Raw genomic sequence first — 12,084 nt, 5'->3', positions numbered from 1 at the left:
TTCAATGGTTTATTTTTTGGATTTTTTCTTCTTCACATGCATGGATAGCACCGCAACTAAAAAAATAGTTTTACACTGTATATATGTTTTCCAACATCAGCTTATTCTCAGTGGCGTAACACGGAGGCATGAGGCCACTGGTTTGGGAACCCTTCAATGCTGGCATGCCTCTGGCATTTTTAGCATTTTCCACATATTTAATGCCTGTTTTTCCTCTGGGCACTGCCCAGGGGCCCCTGGGTTTAGCCAGTGAGCGCTCATAGTCGTTACGCTACTCCTTACTCTAAACTTATTTCAAAAACTGTATAGTGCAGGTTATTGATACAGTAGTAGGACAAAAATTCATATCGCATAATTTTTCTCAACCGAACTAGTCATCTTTTGATTAACTAATATATGAAAAACTTCTAAATTCTTTACCACAAATATTTAGTTCCTCGAGCACTCTTTATTAGAAAAAAGTCTTATCAATGTTTTTAATAAGTGTATTTTCCCACAACTTGACTCACCGTCTTTTTCTAAACTTATTTATGAAAAACTTCCTTCTAAGTCTGTGTAAATACTAAATTTAATAAGTTAATATGTTTTCAGTTCCTTGTCGCTGTTTAGTAGAAAGAATTCTTATCATTATAGATGTTTTAATACATGTATTTTCCCTCAACTTGACTCAATTCTAATTCACATCCATCCATATTTTTTATTCATATTAAATTTGATGATTCAAAATCAACTTAATTTGGATTTTAGGCAGATCTAGAAGTGGTTCTTCCTTTTTAAATTTGAAAAAGGTGTTATTTTAGGTGAGGAAGGTCGGGGGATTGCACCTTTCCATATATTTTGCATCTGCATCTGTAATAGTTATCATTAAGACCTCATTAGGGAGCTTTTGGTTGTACAACATCCAAGATGTAAATCGGAAACCAAATGCACTTTGTGGAAGATAATAAATGTGATCACTGACACTCTATGGCTAATTTGTATAGGTTCTATGTAGTCCAATCAAATGTTATATAAACTGCTCATGGACAAACAGTGGTAGGAACCATTGGATATGAAACCAAATTTGGTCAATCTTGTAACACATGCATTTTGACAATGTTACTATCTTAGCTTTTTTCCATATTTATATTGAAGCAAACATTTAAACTAAGTCTAAGTAAAAAAACATTCTAAACCATAATATTTTTTTAATTCAGTACAATTTATTCTTTGTTTATTTACCTTTTTTATGCTTTGTTTTATTTTTATTTTCGAAAATTCTGTTTAAAAACTTATTAATCCGGACAATGATACACAAACTCGTGGTAGTTGCTTTAACCGTTCTTTATTCTTTGGTAAAGTCTGAAACACAAATAAACTCAATGAAAACACGCACAAGGCAGCACAGCTGCGTGTGCAAACAACCCCAAAATACAGCATAGCAGATACATACAGTCAAACTACTACACGAGGGCTAGTCAGGCTAATGGCCAATTAGCCGATCGAAACACATAACTAAATAGCCTAACTAATAATTTTAATATTCAAAGTCAAGAACATTAACACAACTTAAATGTTATAAAACATACGTAGTACTCCCACGTATCACTGTCGGAAATAAGATAAATACAGTATCTACTATTAGATAATAAGCGTGATCTTGCTGACAATTCTGTTTACCACCAAAACAAATATTTACGCCACCAACGTCAAAGTTCGAAATCCGAAACACTCCCGCCTCGTGACAAATTGACATGAGTCACAGTACATAAAGGATTTCGAAAAATAACCACAACAAAGTGAATCTTAATTAAAATGCAGTAATTAAATGTTCACAACTCAAGTAGTTACATAATAAAAGCATTCCTTGTTTAGAAGAAAACCCGTGTTTAAGTTCTCCCACAGTTGCAATCAAACACAACTTATGTACAGGCCTTTCCTTAATACTTATATTTGATCCTTTCTTTAACGGTGCAACTAGAGCCTTTGCTATAACGTATGTCGATTTAACTCCTGCTGGGGTATCCCCAAATCGCCAGACAAAACGATGAAACTTTTGATCACGCACTGATAATGCAATCTGGTTAAACATCTTCCGAACGTCTCCGGCTACTGCAATTCCGTACTTCCGCCAGTGTAGAAAGCATGTCACAAGTGAGTTTAAGAAATCTGGCCCTTTGTGGAATCCGTCATTGAGACACAACCCGTTAAACTTCGCAGCGGAATTCCATACAATACGGATCTTTGTTGTCTTGTGTTGCTGGTGGACAGCATGGTGTTGAAGGTACCATCCTTCATTTCTGTCTTCACTTGGCGTGAGCTCACGCGTAAATCCATTGTCAAGGAGAGCTTGAATTTCATTATTGTATTCATTGATTTGCTTGTTTTTTAGCAACCTGGCCTCATGTGAAATCATCCCCGGCACGGCTTGTACTCTATTACAGTCTAGAGACTGAGGAAATCCATCCTTCCATGGCATTTCCACGGTAATGTGGCCCTTCTCATTTATTTGGAGATTTTTTCTATAATGTTTGATAAACTGAGATTCAGCAATTTCCTTATCTGTACATGTACACAAGGTTGTTGGTTTAACTCCAATGACATCGGATGTATATAAAAGCTGGGAGTCATCCATGAAATTTACGTTTGTGATGTGGCTGATGACATTGGAAATTGGCTTTGGAATGGTTTGTCCGATAATTGTCCAATCTAGAGCACTTTTTGCCGCAGTTGGTGATGTATCAGGATCAGTTAATGAACGTATTGTTTTCAGTGGTGTAGTAAGACTTTGATAGTCGTATCCAATGAGTAGGTCAATCTCGGCTTCCTCCACAGTCAAATGTTCTTTAACTACCGTTAAGTGAGGGTGTTCGTCAAAGATATCTTCGCCAACAGGTGGGCTATCATGGGAAGGCTTTTGTACACTAATTGCAACCAAGTCGTATGCTTTCAATTCCCGTAGTGGTCTGACTCGAAGTTGATACCTAGCACTGTTTTCTCGTACGATGCCTCCTCCGGCCACACCATAAGTAAATACAAAGGGCTGTCCGTTTAAGCCTAGCCTTTCAGCGGTGGAGCACTTGACCAGAGTGGTATCAGCACCACTATCAAAGAACGCGACCGCTTTCTGCCAATTGCCCTTGTTGTCTTGTACCTCGATATATGTAGTCGGTGAGTAGCGACGGCGTTCGGCATACCTCGTCGAGTTCATTTTCGAGATTGTCTGGTTTGTTGATGGAGGCACGAATGGATTTTGACTGGGCCCTGTTTCAGTCTGACGTATACTTAGGTTTACTTCCGCCTGAGTTATCTGAGGTGAATTTTGGTTAGTTGATGCTGGCAAATATATGAATGGATTCTGACCTAAGTTAGTTCCTACTTGGGTTTCGTGGCGTACAAATGGCCGTAGATTTGTGTTCGCTCCCGCCTGTGTTTTAGGTGACATTTGACTTTGACAGAAATCGTCTGTGTTGTTAATTCTCAAAGCGCGATTGGGTGGGCAAGCAATCAGTCGGTGGTGAAATAGCTGACACACAGAGCAGCGTTTTTTGTCATGTCTGGGGCATCTGAGCGCACTGTGGTTTGTACGAAAACATAAGAAACATCTCCTAGCTTCCATTATCATTAACCGTCTCTCTTCATTAGATTTTGAGTTAAAGATAGGGCACTTAATAATCAAGTGACGTGAGTGGTCAGTGCAGAAAGGACAATCATCCGCGCTAGTTTCAGCACCTTTAAAATTAGATTTCGGTAAAAATTGGGTAGTATTTTTAAGTGTACTAATTTGTCCTGTAATGTGATGAGTAGATGCATTTTGATCGCCAAACATATGAGGTTGCTCTCGGCGTTCCCTTGCTTCCGTTTCACTTCGTAAGAATGAGATCAAACTTGGTATTGTCAGCTCATCGTGCTTTATCTGCCGCATGTATTTGAAACTTAATTCAGCATCGATTTTCTGACTCGCTAGTTCAACAACTACTGACGATGAGAGCTCTAATTCTTTTCCAAGTTCACGCATTCGTCTTGCAAAGTCTGTGAGTCCATTTAAAACAGGTCGCATTTCCTTTGCTATTGCTGACTTCATTGGCTTCATCATCTGAAGTGTCAGAATAACATCACGAACAATAGCTGAAGTCGGGACCTTTTCCTTCAGACGAGCCCAAGCTCCATTATCACCTTCAACCGAGCAGCAATCAGCAATATGGTCTTGAATAGATTTGGGTATCGCATCACCATTGAGCAAAACCATCAATTTTTCTTGGTCACCTTTAATACCAGCAGATTCGAAGTATTGGTCAATTCGTACATGCCAAGAATGGAAGTTTCTTGGAGATCCATCCCACCGAGGGGCTGGGAGTCCTGGTGTTTTAATCGAAGGCCGTTTGTTGTCTGAGCCGATTCCGTTCAATTTTATTGTAAGCTGTGCCACCATTTCAGACTGAGCTTTAATTAATTTTATCATCTCTTCATCTTTTCCTGCTGCAGTTGGCTCACCTTGGGAAGAATGAGCGGTTTGCTCATTCCTTGAAAACCTTCTGTATTCTTGATATTTTCGCTCCACGTCATCAGCTGCTGACATTAGCTCTGCATGTAGACGTGTAGTAGTGTCAGTCTCATCAGGTGGTTTGACAACATCCATAGCATCAAGTAAGTCGGTTATCTTTCGAATTTTCTTTTGTATATGGTCGAATGCCACTTTAACCAGTTCCGGTTCGTCTCGGTCGAGAACACGGGTAAAACGGTCCCTTGCCCTCGTTAGGTGACCTTTAAACGAACGGTGTTTGACCTCGAGCTCTTCGAAGCTGAGGTCGATGAACGTATTTTCCTCCATTATTAAGGGAATACACTTTACTAATCCGGACAATGATACACAAACTCGTGGTAGTTGCTTTAACCGTTCTTTATTCTTTGGTAAAGTCTGAAACACAAATAAACTCAATGAGAACACGCACAAGGCAGCACAGCTGCGTGTGCAAACAACCCCAAAATACAGCATAGCAGATACATACAGTCAAACTACTACACGAGGGCTAGTCAGGCTAATGGCCAATTAGCCGATCGAAACACATAACTAAATAGCCTAACTAATAATTTTAATATTCAAAGTCAAGAACATTAACACAACTTAAATGTTATAAAACATACGTAGTACTCCCACGTATCACTGTCGGAAATAAGATAAATACAGTATCTACTATTAGATAATAAGCGTGATCTTGCTGACAATTCTGTTTACCACCAAAACAAATATTTACGCCACCAACGTCAAAGTTCGAAATCCGAAACACTTATACTGTATAAAATTCTAAGCAAGTTTTAAGGAAATTGTCTATACTTATTATATTGTTTTGATAGGTAATTTCTCTTGTTTCTAAAAAATTACAAATACTGTAAAATTATTTTTATGCAAGTTTTAAGGAAAGTATCTAAAAAGCTATACTTTATAGTTTGTCTTTTTGTCCAAATTTTTAATTTTTACATTCACTGTTTTTATTGTTGTGAATAGGCAATTTATGTTTCTAAAAAATATATAATAAAATTATTTTTATGCAAATTTGAAGGAAGTTGTCTGAAGAGCATACTTTATAGTTTGTGTTTTACTTCCAAATAACTCATTCCAATTAACATTTCCGCTGTATTCAATTAATTAATTGATGATATCCTTTCCGAATGACAACCCTCAGAAAAAGTGGTACATTCCATTCCTCTGTAAAGGGCACTGTTTTAATAAGATAAGTTATTGGTGATTATGCGAACGGAGTATGGTACGACTCAGAACTGCGTTTAAGTAAGTAGCTAACAACGAATTAAAGTCAGGGCCGTATTAGGTTACTTCATACTTGAGCTACGCTGTTAAAGTAAATATAAATTTCGTGACTTGTAAATTATTTATTAATTTCAATTATTAAATTTATCAATTATCAAAAGTTCTTGAGAAAAATTAATCAAAATTATTTTTTAGTTGTTTCTCTGTAGGCTTAAATTAGCTCTTTTATTACAATTTCCTATTAACCGTTTTACCTCAATATCACTAATATATTCTTAGTAAGCTCAAAAATTAGTAAGGGCAAGATTGTTATTTCTTTTATAATTAAATTCTTTATCTGAAGTCCTAACTAAACTAACGGTTTTTCTTTATCTTATATTTTCATAATAATTTTTCTTGTATAATCTATTCATATTTAAGAAATATACAATTTCTGTTTTCAAATAACAATATTTAATTTTTATTCATTTTTCATTTATTCATTTTTTGTGTAAATTAGCCAGTTTATATTAAATACGTAATCTACATTTTTGTTTTACGTTATTAAAGTTAAAAGAAGAAAACTACTATTGAAATTTACTACATTTCACTATTTTCAACAAAAAACACATTTAAAAAATTGTATCACTCATACAAAATTATTGTACAATTGTTCTAATAATAGAACATACTCTTCCTTTAGGAAGTGGCTGACATACATTCACACATTTTGATTCATATACCATTTTTAAAGTTAGATAAATTTATTAACAACATTTTTATATTTTGCATAATAAATAAAGAAATACTTAAAGAAAATGAAATACTGATAAAGATGCTACTGTTAAAACATTTATAAAAAGCTTAAATATTTTTTAATCATAAAAAATGAATGTTTGTTCAGAAACCATATATAAATAACTTGTGATTCACGTTTGATTCAATTTTGTAGGCCTAGATCATAACAAAAATTGTCTGTAAATGAGTAATATGACCAATTTTAAATTGTCCCTGTTTTTGGCAACAGAATCATTTTTCTAAATAAAATGTGTCTATAGGTTTAAATGTCTTTACATATACTGTATTGTCTTGATATTTTTCCCTGTGATATTTGTTCACTGTTTGTAACACTGACAATTTTTTATTTTATTTTCTATTTTTTTTCACACTGAAGCTGAAACTATCATAACCTTGAACTACTATACTTGTTCTATTCTATTGAGATTTGTGTTTTCATCAGTATTGTGACATTATTTGTTTGCTATTTCTATCCTAAAATCAAAGTTGCCATTGAGACTGACACTATTTAAACCAACCTTCTTCTACTAGTTTTTTTTTTTTTTTTACACTGGAGCTGATACCAACTACCTGTTCTATTCTATTGAGATTTGTGTTTTCATCAGTATTGTGACATTACTTGTTCGCTGTTTCTATCCTAAAAATCAAAAGTGTTTATAGCTTATTTGTTGCCATTGAGACTGACACTATTTAAACCAACCTTCTGCTACTAGTTTTTCATTTTTTTTTCTTTTTTTTTCTTTTTTTTTGTGTTTTCATCAGTATTGTGACATTACTTGTTCACTGTTTCTATCCTAAAATCAACATTTGTTATAGTTTTATTTGTTGCCACTGGGACTGACACTATTTAAACCAACTTTCTAGTTCCTGCTTAATTGAGATTTTCATAGACAGGTTTCTAGAAAGAATGACGTTACTGTTTTAAAGTTCAAGTCATTTAGGAAAAATTAAAATCTAATTCAGGTCTTTTTTCTACAGTACCTTCCTTAATAAAGAAAGTCGTAAAATTTGAATTAAAAAGTTACAAATTCTCAAAAGTGTTTTTCATTAAAAATTGCGAAAACATTTTCCTCTGGTTTCGATTAGGATATATATTGGTTTGCAATCAATGAACTACATATCAATATTCAAAATTGCTTTGATGGTCGTCGTTGGTAACTATGAATATTTTGTAGGTTCAGTTCAGTTATGTTATACTTCCTGTTCTTTAGAAAGATACATGTAATGTTGTGTAATAAATACGAATGAATAAGACACGATTTTGGGAGAGTTACTATTCTTTGCTTTATTACTAGCAACAACAACCTATGGTGTGCCAAACGCGACACAACTAACTATGGTGTGCCAAACACGACACTACATCCCTCCATCTTTTACATAAAAACTAGAAAAATAAACTTTAAACACAATAACTTTAAAAACAATAACTTTAAACAATTCGGTTGCCAAGCATTGACAATCTGCGGTGTTATAGAAATGTTATTATGAGTTCAGATTTGTAATTATCAGTGCTGATCATTATTAATACTATCAGAGTTACGATTAACTTATGGAACATAGTCTTTGAGATAAACTGGTGGCTGTCGAACTCTTTGAGGATTGCGCCTTGCATTATTTGTTGTTATGGGATGTTTTCCGGGAGAATCATCATCTGTGAGATAGTCGTCTTCGCTGTCTGTATTTGTGTTTGCGACATGATTGTTGAGAAGTTTGAAGAATGATGAGTTTCGAGTGATCCTGTGCCGTCCTCGCATTGCGGTAATCATTGTTCCGTTTGTTTTAGTTACCTTGTATGGTTTAGTTTTATATGGTGTTTTCGTTGATGTTAGTATGCCGCTTTCTTTTACGAGGACCATGTCACCAACTTCGATTTGTTTCTTTCGAGGTTTCTTTCGTCTTTCTGCGTAGTCCTTCATTTTTGATTTTTGAGCGTTATCTTTGTCTCTGACTGCATTCTGATTGATGCTTGATTGTTTGATTATTTCTGGGAGTCTTACTTTGAAGGTATGTCTAAAAATCAGAGATGCTGGAGGTTTGCCTGTGGTGTTGTGTGGGGTGGCTCTGTAATTTCTGAGGTATTGATTGAGTGATTGTTTATAGTTAACACCTTCGGCCACTGCGGTTTTGTAGACCTTTTTCAGATTACGCATTACTCTTTCCACCTCTCCGTTTGCTTGCGGCCATAGTGGAGTTATTTTGCGGTGATGAGTGCCAAGGTACTTCGTGAATTGAGAAAACTCGTGACTGTTGAATGGTGGTCCATTGTCGGTGCGAATTATACTGGGTATTCCAAAATTAGCGAATACTGTGTCTATCTTGGGAATAACTGTCTTTGCTGATGTTGATTTAACAACTTCCACTGTGATGAATCTGCTATAGTCATCGAGAATCACTAGAAGATGCTCGCCAGTAGGGAGGTCTTTAAAGTCAATACTAATTTCCTCCCATGGTCCGTTAGGAAGTTTCGACATCTGAAGCGGTTCATTGTGGTTCTTTTCAGTCACCGTCGCTTGACATGGTATGCAGTGTTTTACTTTTGATTCGACCATGCGGTCTATTCCGGGAAACCATATTTTTTCTCGGAGGAGTTGCTTCGTCTTTACTATGCCCTGATGTCCTTCATGGGCGATGTCTATTACTGTGTTTCTAAGTGCCTTGGGTATGACTATGCGGTGATCACGTAGGAGTATGTTGTTTTTTTGGTCGAATGTTAGCTGATTGCGAACTTTGTGCATGCACTGGAGATCGGAATGGAGGTCATCTTGATTTTTTAGAGCCTCGTGCCATTTGTTGCGAGTGATGGCCTTAATGCATGTTTGTATGAGACCATCATTTGCCGTTTCACGTCGAACTTGTTCCAGAGTAAGTGATTTAGGGATTGCGTTGTTTGTTACAAGATTGACATGTTCTTCTGCTGCGATGTCCAGTTTCGTCTTGTTGCTCATTGTAAGGCTGTGTCTTGACATATAGTCAGCCGGATTTGTATTGCCTGGTTGGTACTTCAGGGTGTAGTCGTAGGCTTGGATTTTTAATATCCATCTTTCGATACGTGGTGGTGGTTTCGATGCGGGATTATTGAATAGCGTAAGAAGCGGTTTGTGATCGGTCACTACATCGAACTCGCTGCCACATAAGTACAAGTGGAAGTGTTGGATTCCCCATATGACTCCTAGTGCTTCACGCTCTATTTGAGAGTACCTAGTTTCGACACTTGTAAGCGCGCGACTCGCGTATGCTAGCGGTTGACCGTTTTGGCTCAGTATGGCCCCGAGTCCACTTGGACTCGCGTCAGTTATGACCGTTGATTTCTTTTCTGGATCAAAGTAGGCCATGACGTGCGAGCTGGTTAGCGTTTTCTTTAGTTTGTCGAATGCCTGCTGTTCTTCTTCACCCCAGAACCATGGCGTGTTTTTGTGAGTGAGTTTTCTGAGCGGTGTTGTTATGGTAGCATAGTTTGGAATGAATCTAGCAACGTATTGTGTCATGCCTAGGAGCGATCGCGTTTGTTCTTTAGAAGTCGGTGCTGCAGCCTTTTGGAGTGAGACAATCTTTTTAGGATCTGGTGATACTCCGGTATCACTAAATATGTGTCCGTAGAATTCAACGCTGCGTTTGAAGAATTCGCACTTAGCTTTATTTAAGGTAAGGTTTTTATCTCTCAGTCTTTCCATACAGGCTTTGAGATTGTTTGCATGTTCGGCTTCAGTGTTACCAAACACTAGTATGTCATCACTTATATTTATGACTCCTTTTAGTCCACCTAGTGCAGACTGAATGACGTTTTGAAATTTTTCTGCTGCTGAACAAACTCCGAAGCTTAGTCGTTTATACCTGAAAAGGCCAACGTGTGTTGAAAAGACAGTAATGTATCGCGACTTTGGCGCTAGCATTACCTGATGATAGCCTGCGTTCATATCGATCTTTGAAAACATCACGGCTCCATTTAGTTTGCCGATTATGTCGTCGATTGTCGGTGTCACGTGTCTCTCTCTGCTTATAGCTTTGTTCGCGGCCCTCATATCCACGCAAATGCGAATTTCGTTAGGTTTCTTAGGCTTTGCTACAACAGTTATTGGTGAAATCCATGGAGTAGGTTCGTTGTCAACTGGTTCAATGATATCTAACTCCTGTAATCGTTTGAGTTCGCTTTCAACCTTCTTCCTTAAATGAAACGGTATCCTGCGATGCGATTGAGCCACAGGTTGTATTTCAGTATTTATGTGTAGATTGCACATAGTGTCGTTAAGCTTACCAATACCAGTAAACCTGTCTTTGTATGTCTCAGTTATTGTGCTTTTGTTTAATACCGTTGCATCTGCGTGTTCATTCAGGTTATACGTTACTTGAATTAGGTCAAGTGCTTTCGCTGTGTTAAAACTGAGTAGCGTTTCGACTCCTTTTTCGGCTACGCTGAAGGACGCTGATATTGTGTTCGTTTTATAGGTTATGTTTGCCGTGAAAGTTCCAGCTAGGCACAGTGCTTGTCGGCTTCCATAACCGAACACCTTTGGTAGCTTTTCGGTATATAGCTGTGGTTTGTGTTGCAGGCGTTTGTATGTCGACATACTCATTATATTAATAGTCGCACCGGTATCGATAATTGCGTTGACAGTGCTACCTTGAATGTTCAGATTAACTTTGGGTTGTTTTTCAGACTCAGTACCTGTAATATGGAATGAGTATTCGTCTTCGCTTGTTGTGCTATCGTTTTCATCGTTAGACATGGTGTCAACAGCATGTGCGTTATGTTTCTGTCTACATTGTTTAGCATAATGATTCATTTTACCACAATTGTTGCATTTTTTGCCGTATGCTGGACACGTATTTTTGCCTTTGTGAGGGTACTCACCTCCGCAGTATATGCAGATTGTTGGACTTGTGCGTGATTTTCTTGGATTGCTTTCCCTTTCCTGTTGTGTGTTTTGGTATTTCTGTTTACCTTTTTTGTGTGAACGCACTGTTCTCGCGTGTTGAGTTGCGTCGGAAAAGTCACTCGCTTTGCTTTGTTTCATTTGTTCAATCTGTTCGGATGCTGCCGTTTCTGCTCGTATTTTGGATATTGCTGTGTCTAATGTTAGATTTTCTGTACGCAGTAGGCGTTGTTTAAGGCTTGGCTTATTGATTCCTATTACAATCCTATCAAGAATGAGGCTATCTTTCAAGGTACCAAACTCGCATGTCTCTGCTAGACTTTTCAGCGAGGTAACAAAGGAATCAAATTTCTCACCTTCTTTTTGAACCCTGCAGTTGAAAATATATCGTTCATACGTGATATTGCGCTTCCCATCACAGAATTTCTTGAACTGTGCTAAGACTGGGCCGATCTTTGTTTTGTCAGTTTCGGCGTCCCACGTAAACGTGTTGTATGTTTCCAGGGCTCGCTGTCCGATTACCGACAGGAGTGTGGCGACTCGTGTTGCCTCGGGCTTCGCGTTGACGCCTGTCGCTGTTTCGAAATTATCAAATCTTTGCGCAAATCGACGCCAACTTTCAGCCATGTTGCCTGAATCCATGTCTAGAGGCATTGGTGCGGGTATCGTGAACGTCGCCATCGTCGTCGC

The 12,084-nt window shown here is 37.4% G+C and overlaps 2 protein-coding genes across 3 annotated transcripts in view; both read left to right on the top strand.

Moving 5' to 3' along the window:
• Window positions 1-12,084, top strand: part of LOC144836177 (ciliogenesis and planar polarity effector 2-like) — a 78,960-nt gene that overhangs the window by 22,474 nt on the left and 44,402 nt on the right. The gene's annotated exons all lie outside the window — the stretch shown is intronic.
• The window catches only part of LOC144836153 (uncharacterized), a 38,592-nt gene that overhangs the window by 9,836 nt on the left and 16,672 nt on the right, over window positions 1-12,084 (top strand). The gene's annotated exons all lie outside the window — the stretch shown is intronic.

The sequence above is a fragment of the Antedon bifida genome, chromosome 2, assembly GCF_963402885.1.
Source record: "Antedon bifida chromosome 2, ecAntBifi1.1, whole genome shotgun sequence".
Taxonomy (NCBI): Eukaryota; Metazoa; Echinodermata; class Crinoidea; order Comatulida; family Antedonidae; genus Antedon; species Antedon bifida.
The sequence above is the reverse complement of the archived record's forward strand: the minus strand, read 5'-3'. Positions and strand labels throughout refer to the sequence as shown.